At 42.0% G+C, this 20746-nt stretch overlaps 1 protein-coding gene across 3 annotated transcripts in view; it reads right to left on the reverse strand.

The window, feature by feature from the left end:
* Positions 1-20746, reverse strand: part of gatad2b (GATA zinc finger domain containing 2B) — a 137749-nt gene that overhangs the window by 94170 nt on the left and 22833 nt on the right. For all 3 annotated transcript variants that reach the window (XM_073061307.1, XM_073061305.1, XM_073061306.1), the window contains exon 2: positions 12575-12722. The gene's annotated coding sequence lies outside the window, so the exon portion shown is untranslated. The remainder of the gene's footprint in view (positions 1-12574; positions 12723-20746) is intronic.

Consider the following 20746-nt stretch of genomic DNA (forward strand, 5'->3'; position numbering starts at 1 on the left):
GCGTTTTCACATAGCCATTTCCTCAGTTCGTAATGTAATTAAGAAATGGCAGTTAACAGAAACGGTGGACGTCAAGTTGAGGTCTGGAAGACCAAGAAAACTTTCTGAGAGAACTGCTCGTAGGATTGCTAGAAAGGCAAATCAAAACCCCCATAAGACTGCAAAAGACCTTCAGGAAGATTTAGCAGACTCTGGAGTAGTGGTGCACTGTTCTACTGTGCAGCAACACCTGCGCAAATATGACCTTCATGGAAGAGTCATCAGATGAAAACCTTTCCTGTGTCCTCATCACAAAATTCAGCATCAGAAGTTTGCAAAGGAACAAGCCTGATGCATTTTGGAAACAAGTCCTGTGGACTGATGAAGTTAAAATAGAACTTTTTGGCCACAATGAGCAAAGGTATGTTTGAAGAAAAAAGGCTGCAGAATTTCATGAAAAGAACACCTCTCTAACTGTTAAACACGGGGGTGGATCGATCATGCTTTGGGCTTGTGTTTCAGCCAGTGGCACAGGGAACATTTCACTGGTAGAGGGAAGAATGAATTCAATTAAATACCAGCAAATTCTGGAAGCAAACATCACACCGTCTGTAAAAAAAAAGCTGAAGATGAAAAACAAATGGCTTCTACAACAGAATAATGATCCTAAACACACCTCAAAATCCACAATGGACTACCTCAAGAGGCGCAACCTGAAGGTTTTGCCATGGCCTTCACAGTCCTCCAACCTAAACATCATCGAAAATCTGTGGATCGACCTCAAAAGAGCCATGCATGCAAGACGGCCCAAGAATCTCACAGAACTAGAAGCCTTTTGCAAGGAAGAATGGGCGAAAATCCTCCAAACAAGAATTGAAAGACTCTTAGCTGGCTACAGAAAGCGTTTACAAGCTGTCATACTTGCCAAAGGGGTTGTTACTAAGTAGTGACCATGCAGGGTGCCCAAACTTTTGCTTTAGACCCTTTTCCTTTTTTGTTACAGGCAGTCCCCGGGTTACGTCCAAGTTCAGTTCCTGAGTCTGTCTTTAAGTCGAATTTGTATGTAAGTCGGAACAAGTACATCCGGTATTATTTAGCGTCAGTTAGTCAAACGTTTGTCTTAGTATATAGTATATATTTTACCTTTCTATGCTGAAACACTTAAGAACGTATGTTTCAGCGCCGGGCTCGGGAACTTGATCCAGTGACAGACCGCTCCCGAGTGCGCTTTCCACTGTGCCGGGTTGATGTGGAGGATCAAAAACTCAAAAACCCAAAACCTAATAATTAAACCACTGTGTTGCTTAGTAATAATTGTAGCTTTAATTGGGGCAGGGCCTTTCACATGCTCCATTATTCTCACTTTATCTGATATCCTTTAAAATTGTTCCGATCATTGACTGACTGTAGCCTAACGCTTTTCCAATGAGTGATGGCGTTTCACCTCTTTCCAAACGCTTTATTATTTCCACTTTATTTTCAATCGCGATCATTTCCCGTCAATGGAACATAAAACACTGTGGGAGGTGGGTCCCAAGCTCCACTGGGTCCTAAGGACCACCACACTGAATGCCCCGGGTCCGCACTGAGACAGGTTAAATGGGACAAGTGGGGGCTGTGCTGGATTTGGGTATTTGATCCTCCACAATATTCTGCGTGGGAATTTAAACTGGAGGTGGCAGTGTTTTTTTTAGGAGGTCGAGTTGGGAGCGGTCTGTCACTAAATCGAACTCAGGAACCTCTGTTCTCTAGCCCAGCACTAATCTGACTGCACCACCAGCCGACCAGAATGGGGGGGGGCAGGGTCAGGGTGAATCTTACTAAGCAAAATTTAAGCCAAATACAAAGTTAAACACTCAACACAGTGTCAACCGCAACAACTTAAAATGGTGGATGGCGTTCTCGTTCCTTGGTTCATAAGTACAAGTTGTCCGTAAGTCGGACGTTTGTAACTCAGGGACTACCTGCATTTTTAAACTGTAAAAGATGGAAATAAAAAAGTAATTTTGCTTAAAATATTAAAGAGATGTGTTGTCTTTAACATTATGCCTTTTGGAAATCAGGTCATCTTTTACTCGCTTAGCTATTCACAGTAACAGAAATTTTGACCAGGGGTGCCCAAACTTTTGCATGCCACTGTATGGCTTAAACCAAAGTTTTACAATAGATGCAACATTTCTTCCTTACCCTTATACCCAAATCCCAGCCCAATAAAGGTAAGCATGTCCTGTGCCTTCTTTAGCAACTTTAGTACCTTGGAAAGAGGAAGTGAGATTACGACCCAGGTTAACTTTTAACCGAGCCTCACCCATATGTTGGTGGCAGCAAAGTCAGAAGGCAATGGGTTCAAGCCCTGTTCCAGCCACTTGAAACATGATCATCCCCAGAGGACAAAAGGTATGCTGCAAGAGTCATCTTTCGTAAGATTCCACAACTCTTATTGCCAGGCCAATATGAGAGTTCTCCCAGGTGCTCTGGTGAATCAACACCAGCTCAGTGGGTGACTACCATACTGCTGCTCACAGCAGCTTTGCTTTCCATACACTGACTGACACCTGATAACATCCAGAGATGAAAGGGGCTGTAGACAGAGAGATTTCTCTTTGCATTGTTACACATACCCAGCCTCAGTGCTGCCAAGAAAGGGGGTGTGATAGCACCATGAGTGTTTTATGCAGCACAGCTAGTCTTGTGTTTGCAGAAGCCACTGAGCAGCAGAGGCTTCAAAGGAGCACTGTTCATCCTAATTAGCCTGCTGCATAGGCTGGAGTGCTGAGGAATCCTTCTACTTCCAGCAGACTGTTCACGTTTCCAGAGACCTGAACATATCAATCAAATAAACTGCACTGCCTCTCGGAGGTGCTGTGGATGAAATCTGAAGTTTCCAAGCAACTGGAGGGATTTCTGCAGGGATTCTGGCCAACATTCTTCCCCCAATGGCTATGAACAATGGCCTTCCTTCTCACTACTGCTTAGAATATGTAACTGGCAGAAAACTGCCCTAAAGGTTTTCCTCTGTAACACCATTCAACACGCTCCATAGGAGACTTCACGTGAAAAAGGAAGTATTTGCACCCATCAGCCACTGTGCTCAATGACCGACATTAGTCCTTTGTCCAGCACCATTTAAAATTCACATCCTTGTCAAATCCTTGCACAACCTTGACCCCTCACCACCTCTGCGATACAGCAGCTGTGCAAGACATCATTAAAGCCACAGTTTAATCATGTTTATGCACAGGTAGATGTGTGCACAGATGCAACAAAAATTTACTTGCAGTAGCATCACAGGCACATTGCATCACATGAACAGCATTCATAGGAGATAAATTAAAAACAAAATATGCATAATTTATACAAAAAAGAACATAAATAAAGTACATTACAGTGCAAAATATTCATTGTGTTGCATAGTGATTAAGATTTTGCTACATGGATGTAGCTATTCTTGAATCTAGTGGTGTGAGGCTTCAGGCTTCTGTATCTCATAGCTGTAGAAGGATGGCAGGGATCTTTGATGTTGAACCTCCTCAAGATACTACCAATAGCGGGGCAGGATGTGCCAGTGATGTACCAGGCAAAAGCCGTTAATTTCTACAACTTATGTTTCTGTGCATTCAGGTAGCTGTACCAAACCATGATGCAAAGGGTTAGGATACTTTCAACAGTACATCTATAGAATTTTGATAGAGTGCTTGGGGTACCATATATAGGAAGGGTGTCATTAAACTGGAGTGGGCACTCCTCTGAACCTGGTGTGATGTTCCATCAAAGCTTCTCTCAGCCCTTTCTCTCCACTTTTTCCTTTGCAAATTAAAACCACATCTTCCTACTTTACTCATTTTGATGAATGACCCTTGAGCCAAAGGGTTGACCTAGACAGAGCAGAGGAGCAGCTATCAATTGCCCATTTCCATCAATACTACTTTAATACCATTTGTTAATTATCCCCACATTTCTCATTAGCCCCCGTGACATTCTCACTTACCTATATACTAAAGGCAGTGTATTGTAATACAGCAGCCGATAAACATATTAAATAACAGAGAAACTGGAGCATCCCAGGGGAAATTTACATGGTCTCTGGGAGAACAGGCAACCTCCCAGACACAAAAACAGCGTCAGAGATTGGGACTGAATCAGCTCTCTGGTGCCGTGAGGGAATAGTGAGCAATTCCAGCATCAGCAGAGTTTTGCTCCAATTTTCCTTGACCCTCTTAGCTCCAGAGAACAATTCCAACTTCTCCAGTCTGTGCAAGACTGGATTTAAGATGTTCCTTAAATTTTACTCGGGCAGCTTTAATCTACCTAACCCAATACATACCCATGTGTAATTGTATGGTCACAAATCAGATTGGAATATTTAACTACATTAAAGAAAACACATAAATATAAATTGGTTGAATATTTCTTTATATCCCAGAAAATCTCAGATTTCTTACCTCCAAAGTGCAGACAACTATCCAAAGTTAACTCCCCCAAAAAGTTGTCCATTTTTTCTCATATGGCATTGCTTAATAGAACAAGGTCTTAACCATGGCTTAGTGGATATTACTTTTGCCTTGAGAGTTTAACTGCTCCCACACAGCAATTGTGGTATCTTTTATGTCCCTTGGGAGGGTAGAAGGAAGCTTGATTTAACACATTCTCTCAAAGCTGCACTGTGCTCGGCTTCCAAGAACAATTCTCTACTGCTGCTGCCTCCCAGTGCATAACCCTCAAGACCCTTCAGTAAAAACATTATTGAGTCACTGTCACATCATCATTCAATGGAACTTGCTTCTAATAGGCTGCTGTGTTTCCCGTGTTACACAGTTGAACATTCCAAGAATGCTGGTTTGGTCACATCTGGAGTATGTCTTGCAATATGTTCTGCAATAAAGTCATTTTACCATCCACCATCAGATTTCTGAACAGTCTGATTCCATGAGCACTATCTCAATACCTCACAGTACCTCATACACACACATACACCAACAGAAATGTCCAATCTTGAAGTGGGTGAGCTACAGCAACAGGAGGCAACACCGGGTTCTACTCCTGCATCTAATAAAGTGGCCACTTACACTCAGTCCACTTCAAAGTTCAACATACGTACTGTGTTCAGAGATGCTCTTCTGCACACCACTGTTGTAATGTGTGGTTATTTGAGTTACTGTTGCCTTCCTGTCAGCTTGAAACCATCTGGCCATTCCCCTCTGACAGTTCTGCCACTCACTGGATTTTTTGTTTTGTTTTTTGCACTATTCTCTGTAAACTAGAGATTGTTATGTATGAAAATCTCAGGAGTTTTGCAGTTTTTGAAATAGCCAAACCACTTCGTCTGACACCAACATTCAGTCACTTAGATCACATTCTTCCCCATTCTGATGTTTGGTCTGAACAACAAATGGACCCCTTGATCACACCTGCATGCTTTTATGCATTGAGCTGCTGCCACATGATTAGATATTTGCATTTACAAGGCGTATTTAATAAAGTGGCTATTGAGTAGTATATTTTATGTATTGCACTATACCGCTCTGCAAAATGACAAATTTCTTAACGTATGTCAGTGAAAATAAACTAATCATAAATAAATAAATAGATCTGATTCGCACTCCAAAAGGGATGTGCACTTCAGAGAGGATGCAGGAGAGATTGACCAGAATGCCACACTCATATCTCTGCACATAGATCCTGATCCAGATGATACTGACTGATGTGGAAGAGAAAAAAACTCATACTTCATAGCTCCCTTACCAACTTGGCAGGTCAGTATTCTTGTTAAATTCTCTTCACAGGCAGATGAATACAAAAGCCTGAATGCACACAGCACCAGGATTAAGGCTGCTTTTATAAATGGTGCCCTAGTACGATAAGACAGACCCTTGACCTCACAATCTACTTCCTCATAGCTGTTGCACTTTATTCTGCACCCTTATTATTTTCCCTTGTTGAGGTGCAGTACAGCACAGCACAGAAACGGGCCCTTTGGCCCATCTAGTCCATCAACCTGCACCCAGACCCTCTATACCCCTCCCATCCAAATTTTGCTGAAATCAAACCTGCGTCCACTATTTCCACTGGCAGCTCATTCCACACTCCCACCATTGTCTGAGTAAAGTAGTTCCCACTTATGTTCCCCTTAAATATTTCACATTTCACCCTTAACCCATGACCTCTAGCTCAGTTAAAAAAGCCTGTTTGCACTTACCCTAGCTATTCTAGCTAGCTAACATTTCCCCATGTTGAATTTCCCCATGGGGATGAATAAAGTATCTATCTATCTATCTATACCCCTCATAATTTTGTAAACCTCTATCAAATCTCCCCTCAATCATCAATGTTCTAGGGAATAAAGCCCTAGCCTATTCAATCTTTCCCTTTAACTCAGGCCCTCAAGTCACAGCAACATCCTCCTAAGTTATCTCTGCACTCTTTCAATTATTTAAATCTTTCCTATAGGTAGGTGACCTGAACTGAACAAAATACTTCAAATTGTGCCTCACCAATATCATAAACAATTTCAATACAACATACCAACTCCTGTACTCAATACATTGATTTATGAAGGCCAAAGTCCCAAAAGATTTCTTTATGACTCCTATCTACCTGTGACACCAACTGCAAGGGATGAATTCCCAGATCCCTCTGTTCCACTGCATTCCTCAGTGCCCTACTGTTCACTGTGTAAGACCTACTCACGTTGGTTCTCCCAAAGTTCAACACCTCACGCTCATCTGCATTAAATTCCATCTGCCATTTTTCCAGCCAATCCAGATCCCGCTGTAAGCTTTGATAGTTTTCCTCACTGTCACTACATCCTCAATCTTGGTGTCATCTGCAAATTTGCTAATCCAGTTTACCACATCATCCAGAGCATTGATACAGATGACAAATAACGGACTCAGCACCGACCCCTGCGGCACATCACTAGTCACAGGCCTCCAGTCAGAGAGGAAACCCTCTACAATCACGCTCTGGCTTCTTCTGCGAAGCCAACGCCTAATCCTCAATGCACTAGTAAAATGAAATAATCTGAGTGAAAATGAATCTCACCAAGTTTACCATTCTCTGCCTAATGCTGCCCAAATATGCTTCATGCTGCATTTATATATCACCCTTAAAAGTACCAAAAAGAATTCCCAGCAATGCAAAAGAGCTGGAAATCAGAGATAACGATAGGAACTGCTGGGAAAATTTAGTAGGACCGTTCAGGCAGGAGTAGACTCTGTCCATAGTTCTCATTGCCTCTGTAAAGCAGCCAGAAATCAATAACTGCAGCCACCCCAGACATTCCCTCTTCTCCCCTCTGCCATCAGGCAGAAGATACAAAACCTGAAAGCACGCATCTCCAGACTCAAGGAGATCTTCAATCCCACTGTTATAAGACCATCAATGGACCCCTAGCACCATGGTAGCATAGCAGTTAGTGCAATGCTATTACAGCTCAGGCATTCCAGAGTTTGACACTGCTCTGTAAAGAGTTTCTGCACGTCCTTCCCTATGGAATGTGTGGGTTTTCTCCAGGTACTTCAATTTCCTCTCACAGTCCAAAGACATACAGTACTGGGTAGGTTGTAAATTATCCCATGATTAGGTTATGGTTAATCCGGTTGTTGGGGGTTGGAAGAGCTGGAAGGGCCTACTCCACGCTGTATCACTAAATAAAATAAGATGCTCTCTTGCCCTCACAATCTACCTAGATAGGGTCTTGCACCTTATTATCTACCTGTATTGCACTCTGTAACTGTAACACTTTATTCTGCATTCTGTTACTGTTTTACCTTATACAGCCTCATTGCAATGATGTAATGAATTCTCCATGAATAATATGCAAGAGAACTTTTTCAATGTACCTAGGTACATGTGACCACAATAAACCACTTCTAATAGCTCAGGTAACACACACAAAATGCTGGTGAAACACAGCAGGCCAGGCAGCGTCTATAAGGAGAAGCACTGTCCACGTTTCGGGCCGAGACCCTTCGTCAGGACTAACCGAAAAGAAAGATAGTAAGAGATTTGAAAGTAGTGGGGGGGGAGGGGGAAATGCAAAATGATAGGAGAAGACTGGAGGGGGTGGGATGAAGCTAAGAGCTGGAAAGGTGATTGGTGAAAGTGATACAGAGCTGGAGAAGGAAAAGGATCATGGGACGGGAGGCCTCGGGAGAAAGAAAGGGGGAGGGGGGGATTTTGCATTTCCCCCTCCCCCACTACTTTCAAATCTCTATCTTTCCTTTCAGTTAGTCCTGACGAAGGGTATCGGCCCGAAACGTCGACAATGCTTCGCCTTATAGATGCTGCCTGGCCTGCTGTGTTCCACCAGCATTTTGTGTGTGTTGTTTGAATTTCCAGCATCTGCAGATTTCCTCGTGTTTGCTCTAATAGCTCAGGTTGTGGGATGAAGCCCTACTCTGTGGACTTTATTGCTTGGAAGCAATGAACTCTGAAAGGTACCACTCTCTCAACCAAGGTAGCTTGACATAAATGAAATAGGTGACATAGGTGACATAAATGAAAACTAGGGCAAATTTTTAAAGGACAGGGAAGACCTGACCAGCATTTAACACTCAGCCAGTATCACTGAAGCAGATGAAGTGGCCACTGGCTCTTGTGGAATCTTGCTGTGTTAAATCAATCTATTGCTCTTCAAGATGACCCATCAGCAGTGAAGTGCTTTATAAATGCAAGTGTGTTTGGTCATTGTGGCTTTCTCTTACAACTTTCCTGGAAAACAGCTCACAATGCAGCCTGGTTTAGAGATAATCAATAGAGGGATAATATCTCTAGCTGAAAGGGAAGCCTGCAGCGGTGATTGAAATAATGCTTAGAATGAAAAAATATATGATTGAGCTCTGAAACTAGCACTGACCCATTCACTTAATGCTTCAATTATCAAGGAATAGGGAGCTTAAATGTGCAAAGTCTGACCTCTCATGCGCCCTTCACCATTTTGCCTACGTGGTGTAGGCTTCACCCATCCAGGCCCAGAGCACTGGAAATGGGCTGGATTTAGCACTCATCCCTCTTTGTGGTGTGAGAGTTTACAACCTACTGACTCAAAAGCATGATTGGACCCCAGTGAATCATAAATAATCACATGTCCACATTAAAGTAGTACATCTGTGGCAGAAGGGGCTGACTCAAACCATTGTCTAGTTTATCCACCAAGGAAAATAGCATTAGTCCAAAAGATCTAGCTAGATCAATTCACTAACTAGAATCCTGGTAGCCCAATGATAATGGAGTCGTGACTAATACACTGGACAGCAATTTATTTTTTTTAGAGTATTGCTTCCTCAGAAATTTTTTTGTGGTTACGATTGGCCACTTAAAGCTGAACACAAATATAACTTCAGACTACTTATATGATGTAGGAATTTGGAGAAACATGAAATTAACTTTTATTTAATATAATGCATTTAACTGCATAACAATGTATCAACAGCCGCAAGGCAGGAGGGCCGGACAGCATTCCAGGGCACATCCTTAAAGTGCGTGAACAGTTGGCTGGTATGTTTAAGGACATTTTTAATCTCTCCCTTTTCCAGTGTGTAGTGCCCTCCTGTTTCAAATCGTCCATCTTTGTCCCTGTACCTAAGAAAACCAAGGTAGCATGCCTGAATGATTGGCGCCCTGTCACACTCACCTCAAGTATAAGCAAGTGCTTTGAGAGGCTGGTTAAAGACTACATCTGCAGCTTGCTACCATGCACACTGGACCCCCTACAATTTGCCTACTGATGGAACCGGTCTACTGATAACGCCATAGCCACAGCACTACACACCATCCTCACTCACCTGGAGAAAAGGGATGCATTAGAATGCTGTTCCTGGACTACAGTTCAGCATTCAACACCATAATTCTCTCCAGACTTGACAGGAGGCTCAGAGACCTCGGCCCGCACCCCAGCTTGTGCAGCTGGATCCTGGACTTCCTATCAGATCGCCAATAGGTGGTAAGGATAGGCTCTCTCACCTCTACCCCTCTGACCCTCAACACAGGTGCCCCCCAGAGTTGTGTTCCGAGTCCTCTTCTCTGCTCCCTTTGCACCCACGACTATACTGCCTCACACAACTCCAATTGGCTGATCAAATCTGTAGATGACACGACTTTGACCGGCCTTATTTCGAGTGGTAATGAGACATCCTACAGAGGAGAGGCTGACACCCTGACACAGTGACGCCTTGATAATAACCTCTCCCTCAATGTCCAAAAAACAAAAGAGCAGATTGTGTTGTAGGAGGAACGGAGACAGACTGTTGAGACAGATCAACAGCAATGGGCCTGCAATTGAGAGGGTGAGTAGTTTCAAGTTCCTTGGTAAACAACAACAAATCTACATATAGAGGGCAGGTAGTGAAACTGTCTGATTAGTGCAAGAATTCCAACCTATCATTCAACATCAAGACGACAAAATAAATTATAAGTGACTTCAGGAAGGCAAGAGGAACAAGCCCCACTATTCATAAATGGTGAGGTACTGGAAAGGGCCTCCAGTTCAACTTTTGGAGATGAACATCACCGAGGAGTTCTCTTGGTCTATCAACACAACCTCAATAGTAGGGAAGGCACAGCAACATTTATACTACCTGAGGTGCTTAAGGAGAGCTAATCTGCCCCAAAAATTGCAGGGCAAATTTTACTGATGAGCAACATAGAGCATACTGACAGTGTGGTACTCTAGCTGCAGCAAGATAGATCACAAAGCACTCCAAGGGGTGATTAGGATGGGCTAGCACATCATTCAACTACCAGGTCTGGAGACAATCTATAACTCTCAATTCTTATGGTGTTCTCGAAACATCATTAAAGACCCATTCCATCCCGGACACTGTTTGTTCAATCTCCCACCGTTTGGTTGGACGTACAGAAACATCTTAGCCAAGACAGTAAGTCTGAAAAAACAGCTGCTTCCCCAGGGCTGTTGTGCAGCTAAATAATGCTACAACCCAGCTTGCCAATGACCTTTCAAGTGATATGGAATATTGTTGTCACTTGTTGCATGTAAATATGGATTTTTAAAAAAATTAAGTTATACTGCATGCATTGTAAATATCGATTTTGCATTGACTGAAGTAGCCCCACAATCTTATTGTAGTGAGCAACAATAATAAAGTTCTGTTCTATTCTATTTGAAGTAACTTCACTATCCGAGACATGCTCTCAATGCTTTACTACCATTCAGGAGGCACTGCAGCATGAAAATCCACACTCAGCTTCTACTCCTCCCCCATCAGACTTCTGAATGGTCCAGGAACCTATGAATTCTGCCCCATTATTCTTTCTGTTTGAACTATTTATTTTTGTGATTTATAGTAATTTCTGGCTTTGCATTGTACTGTTACTACAAAACAACACATTTCACATAATTTAAGTCAGTGATAAGAAGTCTGATTTGAATTCATTTAGTACCCTGGAATATTTCATTTGAATGAATTGCTTCAAACCAGCTTTATGTACTCACCACTCACACAGATATTGTTTCTGTAGAGCATTTTTTACTGCACTATGAGCTCAGGCAACATCAACTGCTTGCGACCAGATAAAATATCTGGTCAAACTCATCCGAACACTTTTCATATCCTAAAGACAGCAATCATTTAATCACTTCTCTATATCACTGAGAACAAGCACAACTTCCACAACTCTTTCACCAAACACAAAGCCCAGATGAATCAGTGGTGAGTCTGTAGAAGTCATTGCCACAGATGGCTGTAGAGGCCAAGTAATTGGGTATACTCAAAGCAGAGGTTGGTAGGTTCTTGATTAGTAAGGGCATCAAAGGTTATGAGAGAAGGCAGGAGAATGGGTTCAGAGGGATAATAAATTAGTAATGAAGGAATAGCAGAGCAGACTCATTGGGCCAAGTGGCTTAATTCTGCCACTGTAGCTTTATGCTAGCTGCTTTTAAGGTCCAAAGTTCCTACACAGTGTCAATAAATTATGCTCTGAATCCTGTCACATTACAGATCTTCTGAATCTTCTACATTCACTATGTATATCCTGCCCTGGTTTAACTTCCCAAAATGCATCCTTTTGCACTTGTCCAAGCCAAGTTAAATTCCATCTGTCATTTCCTTGCCCACATTCCCAGTTTAACCATGTCCTGCTGAAGCTTTAGGTGACCTTCCATGCTGTTCAGTGTCACCAATCATTTTAACCCTTATAAGTGAGGCTCCAGTTTCACATGCCATCCAACTTTCAATGCAGAATGCACACATAACCTCCTGATCCAGGTGATCAAGCTGGCACACCAACTTGCCAATTCTAAAACGGTAGGGGCAGGACACAAGGGCCTATTTCTGACAACAATTCATAATGCCCTTGACGGTTTCAACAATAATCTCCCTGAATGTAGATATAGGGATCAGACAAGGATACCAATGGAATTTGCTAACCTGACTGTTTGCTTTCAAAGGATACCCCTGGAGATAGTAAAATTCTTTCTGGAGTTGGGAATGTATTATCCAAGATCTTCATTTCAGGGAAGTTTGAAAGGCATGCACTGTTACTGTCAGACAAGCAGAAATTCTGGGAGTAGGTGGGGATGGTTTTGATAAGGAGCTGAAGCAGGCTGCCTCTGTGCAGACAGCAGGAATCCTCTTACCTGCTGCAGTCTCTTGAACAATTCAGAGAGGCAGAAATCAAAGATGTTGACGTCACGCAATGGGCAGAGTCATCCTGGACAAGAAACTGATGACAGAAAGCAAGGTGGAGGGATCTGAAGGACGATCAGACTCCAAACACTACATCCTCTGCAAAGCAAAATAAATCAAGACTGTGAAAACCCAGATCATTCACTGTTTGATTACTGGTCACAAGTTCATAGCTCAAGAGAAAATAGATTTACAATTTCCTTGGGGCACAAAGTTAGAAACTCAAAGAATTGATCAGAATTCTATTGGATCTAAATTTACGATCACAGTTAAAGTAATGATAATTATGATTAATACACTTAATTGTGGAACCGTAAATGCCGCTTTGCAGAAAACCAAATAAGAAACATTGCCTGAAACTCAGCTGGCTTCGTGCTGCAAAATGGAGCACCCAGAGTCTGAGATTGATTAGTCCCATTTAAAGAAGCTTGCACATGATGCCATGGCTCCAAAATACAGGGTGTTCTTCTAAACACCTTAAATGAAGATGTTTCCACCATTTTGTTTGGTATTGATTCACTACTGTCATGTGTACCAAGAGACAGTGAAAAGGTTTTGTTTGCGTGCCAGCCAGACCAATTACTCCATACACAAGTACACTGAGGTAGTACAAATAGAGTGAGAAAACACAACGACAGAATGTAATGTTACAATTATGGAAAAGATGCAGTGCAGGAAGACAAAGTACAAGATCACATTGAGCTAGATTGAGAAATTAAGAATTTTGTAACAGCAAGATACAAGTCTGCACTTCAGCTTCTAGCATCTAGTTTTTGTTTTGATTTTCATCCAACATTTAGTAAGGTCATGGGGTGAGACTTTTACCTCAAATACTAATAAGTTCTAAGTAAATTTATTATTAAAGTATATACATCCAATCTCAGGTTCATTTTCTTGCAGGCATTCACAGAATGAAGAAATACAATTAAATTAATGAAAAGCTACACACAAAAACTGACAAATAACCAATGTGCAAAAGAAGACAATCTGTGCAAATAAATAATACAGAGAACATGAGTTACAGAGTCCCTTAAAAGTGAGTCTTAGGCAGTGGAATTGGTTTGGAGATGAGGTGACTAAAGGTACCCTCGCTGGTTCAGGAGACTGGTTGAAGGGTAACATCTTGCCATTTTTCTTGGTTACTTCAACTGGAAATCTATAGATTTTCATATTGAATGCAGTGACAATCTGCATAGACCTCTAAGGTAGAGAATTCTGAAGATTCACCATCCTCCAGATTAAGAAATTTCTCTTCAGCTTAGTCGCAAACAGCTAGCCCTGTATCCTGAGATGCTTCAATGAAGGGGGACTTTCTCCCTGCATCCACCCTGTCATGTTCTGGATGAATAATTGCAAGTTTCAATGAAATAACTTCTGATTTCTCTGAACCGCAAGAAGAAATGGCCCACCCTGTCAAACTCTACTCCTATGACTGATTCTGCCATTGTAACAGTGAACTTGAACCTTCACACTAAATCAAGCTTTTAACAGAAGGAGAAATACCTTCCGATAAGAAGGCAGTACACTCAGATGCAGCGGCTTGTGTTGTCTTTTATAAAAAGTTTTTTTTTCGATTGCAAGACCCCACTGAACTGTAACTAACTTAAATTACTGCAGGTCTACCCCATCAGCAAGTTGCTCGTTGGCTGAGAAACTGAAGGAGCAGGACTTGGAGCAGACATTGACACTGCCTGTGACAGAGAGGCGCTGGAGTGGGTATGCAAAGATGATCACTCTAAGAGCAAGTGATCATTTTAGTCTCTTTTCTTATGATCGTATTGATGGTGTTGAATGCCGCAAGAGCTACTTGGCAAATGGCAGGGAAGCTACTTGGCCTCAGTCACTCAGGGGAGGCATTAGAGTTGGGCGCTCCACCAGAGTGACAAAGGTGGTGTGGCGTGAAGCGGGTACTGCCCCTTCTTTTTGCAAACAGGAAAAAATCTGCAGATGCTTGAAATCCCAGCAAACACATAAAATGCTGGAGGATAGAGTGTAGGTGCTTGGCGAAGCGGTCGCTCAATCCACATCAGGTCTCACTGATATACAGGAAGACATACCAGCAGTGCTGGGTACAGTAAATGAGTACAGGAGGCACCCAACAAGCTCACAGGTGAAGTGACTGTAGATGATCCCAAAAGTCTCACAGGTGAAGGGTCGCCTCACCTGGAAGGTTTGTTTGGGGCCCTGAATGGTAGTAAGGGAGCTGGTGTAGGGACAGGTGTAGCACTTTACCTGCAAGTGTTGGGATCATTTACTGTATCCAGCACTGCTGGTGTGGCCTCCTGTATATCGGTGAGATCTGATGTAGATTGAGAGACCGCTTTGCCAGAAAAAGCGTTATCTCCCAGTGACCTCCTATTTTAATTCTGTTTTCCATTCATGATGAAGCCACACACAAATTGGTGGAGCAACACTTTATAATCTGTCTGGGTAGCCTCCAATCTGATAGCATGAACATCGATTTCTCAAACTTCCGGTATTGCTCCACCCCCCTCCCCCCAACATTTCACTATTCCTATTTCCCTCGCTCACCTTATCTCCTTACCAGCCCATGACCCCCCTCTGGTGCTCCCCCCTTCCTTTCTTCCATGGCCTTCTATCCGTTCCTATCAGGTTTCCCCTTCTCCAGCCCTTTATCTCTTTCACCATCAACTTACCAGCTCTCTACTTCACCCTTCCCACTTTCTCAATTTCACCTATCACCTACTACCTTGTATTTCTTCCTCTTCTCCCCAAACCTTCTTATTCTAACTTCTCATTTTTTTCTCCCGAAACGTCAACTGTTTACTCTTTTCCACAGATGCTGCCCAGCTTGCTGATTTCCCTCCAGCATTTTCTGTGTGGTGCTAAGTATTTCTTTGTGTGACTGTATTTTACTGCCATCTCATATGGCTATGTGTGCCTTTTGCTGTGTACGACCGTTGGTATTGTTTTGCATCCTGGCCCTGGAGTTACACTGTTTCATTTGGCTGTATTAATTTATTGTTGAATGACAATTAAACTTGAAATTGAACTTGAAAATATGATCAGTGTAAATAAGTGGTTGATGGCCAGCACACACTCAGTGGATTAGAGGAAGGTATCTGTTGTAAGACATTAATTGCTGAAGTCTGGGATCTGATATGTTTTGATCACTGTCTCCACCTACCCTGGCATTTTATGACAAATGCATAAATACCAGTTGATCTCTCTTCATTCCTACACCTTTTAGAAGTATACTCTCTGGTTTATATTCAAGCAGGAGCTGAAGCTTTTCCAGCTGAAGCAAATTAACTCGGGGAAAAAAAAGGTGCATTCAAAACCAATTTGGGACAACTTCAATGACTTGGCAGGTGTCAGAGAGATCAGCTAATGGACCTCCTTGTGAAGATGCACAAACCTTATCGCTTGACATTCACAGAACTCAACATACAAATATTGTTCATTCCCAGAAACTTCATTCGGTATCCTCATTACTCGGAGGCAGACAGACAGCCAGAATCTTTTCCCTGGGGTCAAAATGTCTAATACCAGAAAGGATGCATTTAAGATGGTGGGGGTGGAGGGCGTGAATTTCAAAGTAATTGTGCAGGACAAGTTTTATTTTAAACAACAGGGAGTATGGGCTGCCAAGAATTGTAGTGGAGGCTCTTAGAGAGATACATCAATATGCAAATAATGGACAGATAGTGACCATGTGCAGACAAAAGGAATTAGTTTAATGGGGCATCATTAGTAAATTAATGGCCTTTTTCTGTGGTATGGGCCGAAAGGTCTGTTCCTGTGCTGTAACTGTTCAATGTTATATGCGATCATTTAAAATGTAATATACACATATAAATAGTAGAAAGGGGAGTAGGACATAAATGGAAGCTGAGGGCAGCTTTAAAGTACTAAAGCTTCACTTGTTTTCATCATGAAAGGTGGTGCTTCCAAAGTAATAATTAAGGAAAAGATGATTGAGATGCATTAGATAAATTAAAAATGATTATTAGCATGGAGGGATTAGAAAAGTTGGCTGAACTTAAAGTAGGTAAGTCACCAGAACCAGATATGATTCTGAGCAAAATATAGGAGGAAATCAGTTGTACCAAACAGAAACAGGCCCATTGGCATAACTCATCCACACTAACCAAATCAGGAAATAGTCCTGCTTAATCATAAAGCACTACACCACAGAAATAGGCCATCGGCCCATCTAGAACATAGTCCTCCCATATCACACTTCTCTTAAATGATGAAATCGAACCTGCATCTACTACATCCGCAGGCAGCTTGCTCCACTCTCACCACTCTGAGATCATAAGAGATAGGACCAGAACTAGGCCATTCAGCTCATCAATTCTGGTCTCCCAATCCATCATAGCTGATTTATTATCCCCCTGAAACCCATTCTCCTGCCTTCTCCCTGTAACCTTTGATATCCTGACTAATCAAGCACCTATCAACCTCCTCTTTAAATTCACACAATGACTTTGCCTCCAGAGCTACCCATGGCAATGAAATTCATAGATTCGCTACCCTCTAGCCAAAGAAATTCCTCCTCATCACTGCTCTAAAAAGACGTCACTCTATTCTGAGGCTGTGCCCTCTCTGATCCTAGGCTGCTCCACTACAGGAAACATCCTTTCCACATCCACTCTAATGAGGCCTTTCCACATTCGATAGGGTTCAATGAGATTCCTCCCATCCCAACACCACATTCTTCTAAACTGCAGTGAGTACAGGCCCAGAGCCATCAAGCGCTCCTCATATTTTCACTCTTTCATTCCCAGAATCATTCTCATTAACCTCCACTGGACCCTCTCCAATGCTGTAAGGGGCCCAAAACTGCTCACAAAACTCCAAGTGCTGTCTGACCAAGGCCTCATAAAGCCTCAGCATCACATTCTTGCTCTTATATTCTTGTCCTCTCAAAATGAATGCTAACATTGCTTTTGCCTTCCTTACAACCAACTCGATCTGCAAGTTAACCTTTAGGAAATTCTGCACAAAGATTCCCAAGTCCCTTTGCACTTCTGTTTTTTGAATTTTCTCCCTCTTTAGAAAATAGTCTATGCTTTTATTCCTTCTACCAAAGTGTATGACCATACACTTCCCATTATATTCCACTTCTTAGCCCATTCTCCCAATCTATGCAAGTCCTTCTGCAGACTACCTGCTTCCTCAACACTACTTGCCCTTCTTTCCAACCACTGAAATTGAGACTAACTGGCGATAATTTCATTGTTTGTATCTCCCTCCCCCTTTGAAGTGTGGTGTGGCATTTGCAGTTTTCAAGTCCTCCAGAACCATTCCAGAATCTAGTTATTCTTGAAAGATCATTACTAATGCCTACACAATCCCTTCAGCTACCTTTTTCAATAGTCCATCTGTTCCATATAACTTATCTCCCTTCAGACCTTTCCGCTTCCCAACCATCTTCTCCTTACTAATAATAGGAACTACATTCACTTCTGCCCCGACACTTCCAAATTTCTGTCATATGCAAGTGTCTTCCACAGTACACACTTAACACAAAATACTTATCAAGTCTATCTGCCCCATAACTACCTCTCCAGCATCATTTTGCAGCAGTCTGATATCTACTCTTGCCTCTCTTTATATATCTGGAAAAAAACCTTTTCAATCCTCTTTTATATTTTTGGCTAGCTAACCTTTATATTTCATATTTTCTTTCTTTATGGTTTTTTTTTGGTTGCCTTCTGTTGTTTTTTTTAAAAGCTTCCCAATCTTCTCCCTTCCCACTAATTTTTGAAATATTACATGCTCTCTCTTTTGCTCTTATGCTGTCTTTGACTTTCCTTGTCAGCCATGGTTGCTTCATCCTCCTTTTAGAATACTTTTTTTTATCTTTGGGATGCATCTTTCTTACATCTTCCAAATTGCTCCCAGAAACTCTGCCATCATCCCAGCCAGTGACCCCTTCCAATCAACTTTGGCCAGCGCCTCTCTCGTGCCTCTATAATTCCATTCACTCCACTGTAATATTGATACATCTGACCTTATCTTTTCCCTCTCAACCTGCAGGGTGAATTCTACCATATTACAATCTCTGCCTCTTAAGGTTCCCTCTACCTTCATCAAGTCTAGCTCATTACAAAACACCCAATCCAGAATTTACCTTTTTTGTACAGGGCTCAACCACAAGCTACCCTAAAAAGCAATCTCGTAGGCATTCTAAAAATTCCCTTTCTTGGGATCCAGCATCAACCTGACTTTCTCAATCTACCTGCAAATTGAAATCCCCCATGACTCACAAAACATTGTCATTTGTATGCCTCTTCTATCACCTGCTGTAATGTGTATTCCACATCCTGGCTACTGTTCGGAGACCCGTATATAACTCCCATTAGGGTCTTTTTACTCTTGCTGTTTCTTAACTCTACCCACAAGGATTCTACATCTTCCGATCCCATGTCACCTCTTTCTAAGGGTTTGATTTCAATTTTTACCAACAGAGCCATCCCACCCTGCCTACCAGCCTGTCCTTTCAAAACAGTCTACATGCTTGGATGTTAAGATCCCAAACATGATCTTCTTTCAGCCACAACTCAGTGATGTCCACAACGTCATACCTGCCAATCTCTAACCTCACTACAAGATCATCTACCCTATTCGTTACACTGTGTGCATTCAATACAACACCTTCAGTCCTGCATTCATCACCCTTTTGGATTTTGTTTCCATGTCACATTTCAACTTCTCCCACTGATTGCAATTTTGTCCTATCATCTGCCTGCCCTTTCTCACAGTCTCACTACACAATGCATCGACTTGTGCAGCTCCCATCCTCATGCTAAATTATGTTTAAACCTTCAAGAATACAGGTCTCTCTCGGGTTCAAGTATAACACATCCTTTTTTGTATTAATTCTTTCCCCAGAAGAGATCCCAATGATTCAGAAATCTGAAATCCTGCCTCCTGCACCACCAGTGTCACTGATGCCAATAAGAACCAAGACCTCTGGCTGAGTGAAGAACTCAGTGGGAAAAGAAACCTGCTTGCATTTACTCTACCTATACCTGGCAGCATTCTTGTAAATTTTCTCTGTACCCTTTCATTCTGTTATATTTTTTCCCTGTAGACAGACAATGCCTGTGTTTGTATTCATATCCCCCTAAACCTTTCCTACCCAAGTATCTCTTATACATATTATAATTGTACCTGCCTCTATCACTTCCTTTGGCAGCTTGTTCCATACCCACAGCCCCCTCTGTGGAAGTATTTGCCCCTTGTGGTCGCTTTTAATTCGTTCCCTCTTACAAAACCTATGGTCATTAGCATTAGACTTCCCTACCATGGGGAAAAGGCAACCTCACCTATTTTCCTCCTGATCTTATAAGTCTCTGTAAAGATCACTCCTCAACCTCCTATGTTGCAGGGAATACAGCCCCAGCTATCCAATCTCTTCTTATAACTCAAATAATCCAGCCGCAGTAATATCTTTTTGAATCTTTTCTGCACCCTTTCCAGCTCATTGACATCTTTCCTATAGTTGTGTGTCTAGAACTACACACAATATCCCAAGTGCAATCTCACCAACCTTCTTTACAACTATAACATGATGTTCAAGATCCTGTACTCAAGTGAAATAGTGAATATTCAGAGTGAATGGTATCCTGCAAGGGTGAAATGACCCTGGATGACAAGGAATAGAGGGTTTGATAAAGGAGAAAAAAAAGCATAATGCAGATAATAGAATACTGGAAACAGCTGAGCATTTTGGGAGTATAGTAGGAGGTATTTGAAAAAGAAATTAGGAGAGTAAAAAAGGGCTACAAAATATCACTAGTAGACAAAATATGTATTAAAAAATCACAGCCATTTTATGTATACAAGGAGTGAGAGGGTAACCAGAGAAAGTACAAGGCCCACAAGGGAACAAGTTGGCAAGCTGTGTGGAGCCAGAGAATTTAGGTGAGGTCGCAACTAAAGTACTAGGAGAAAGATAATGTAGTGGCAGATTTCAGGGCGACAATGAAGACATTCTAGAGTGTGTTACCTTTAATAAAAAGGAGGTATTAGAATCAGAGAGTTATAGAACACTACAGCATAGAAACATGCCCTTTGGCCCATCTATTCACAAACAAGAAACAATCTGGATGTTGGAAATCAAAAAACAAAACGCTGGACGAACTCAG

Source organism: Hemitrygon akajei, chromosome 11, assembly GCF_048418815.1.
Source record: "Hemitrygon akajei chromosome 11, sHemAka1.3, whole genome shotgun sequence".
Classification (NCBI taxonomy): domain Eukaryota; kingdom Metazoa; phylum Chordata; class Chondrichthyes; order Myliobatiformes; family Dasyatidae; genus Hemitrygon; species Hemitrygon akajei.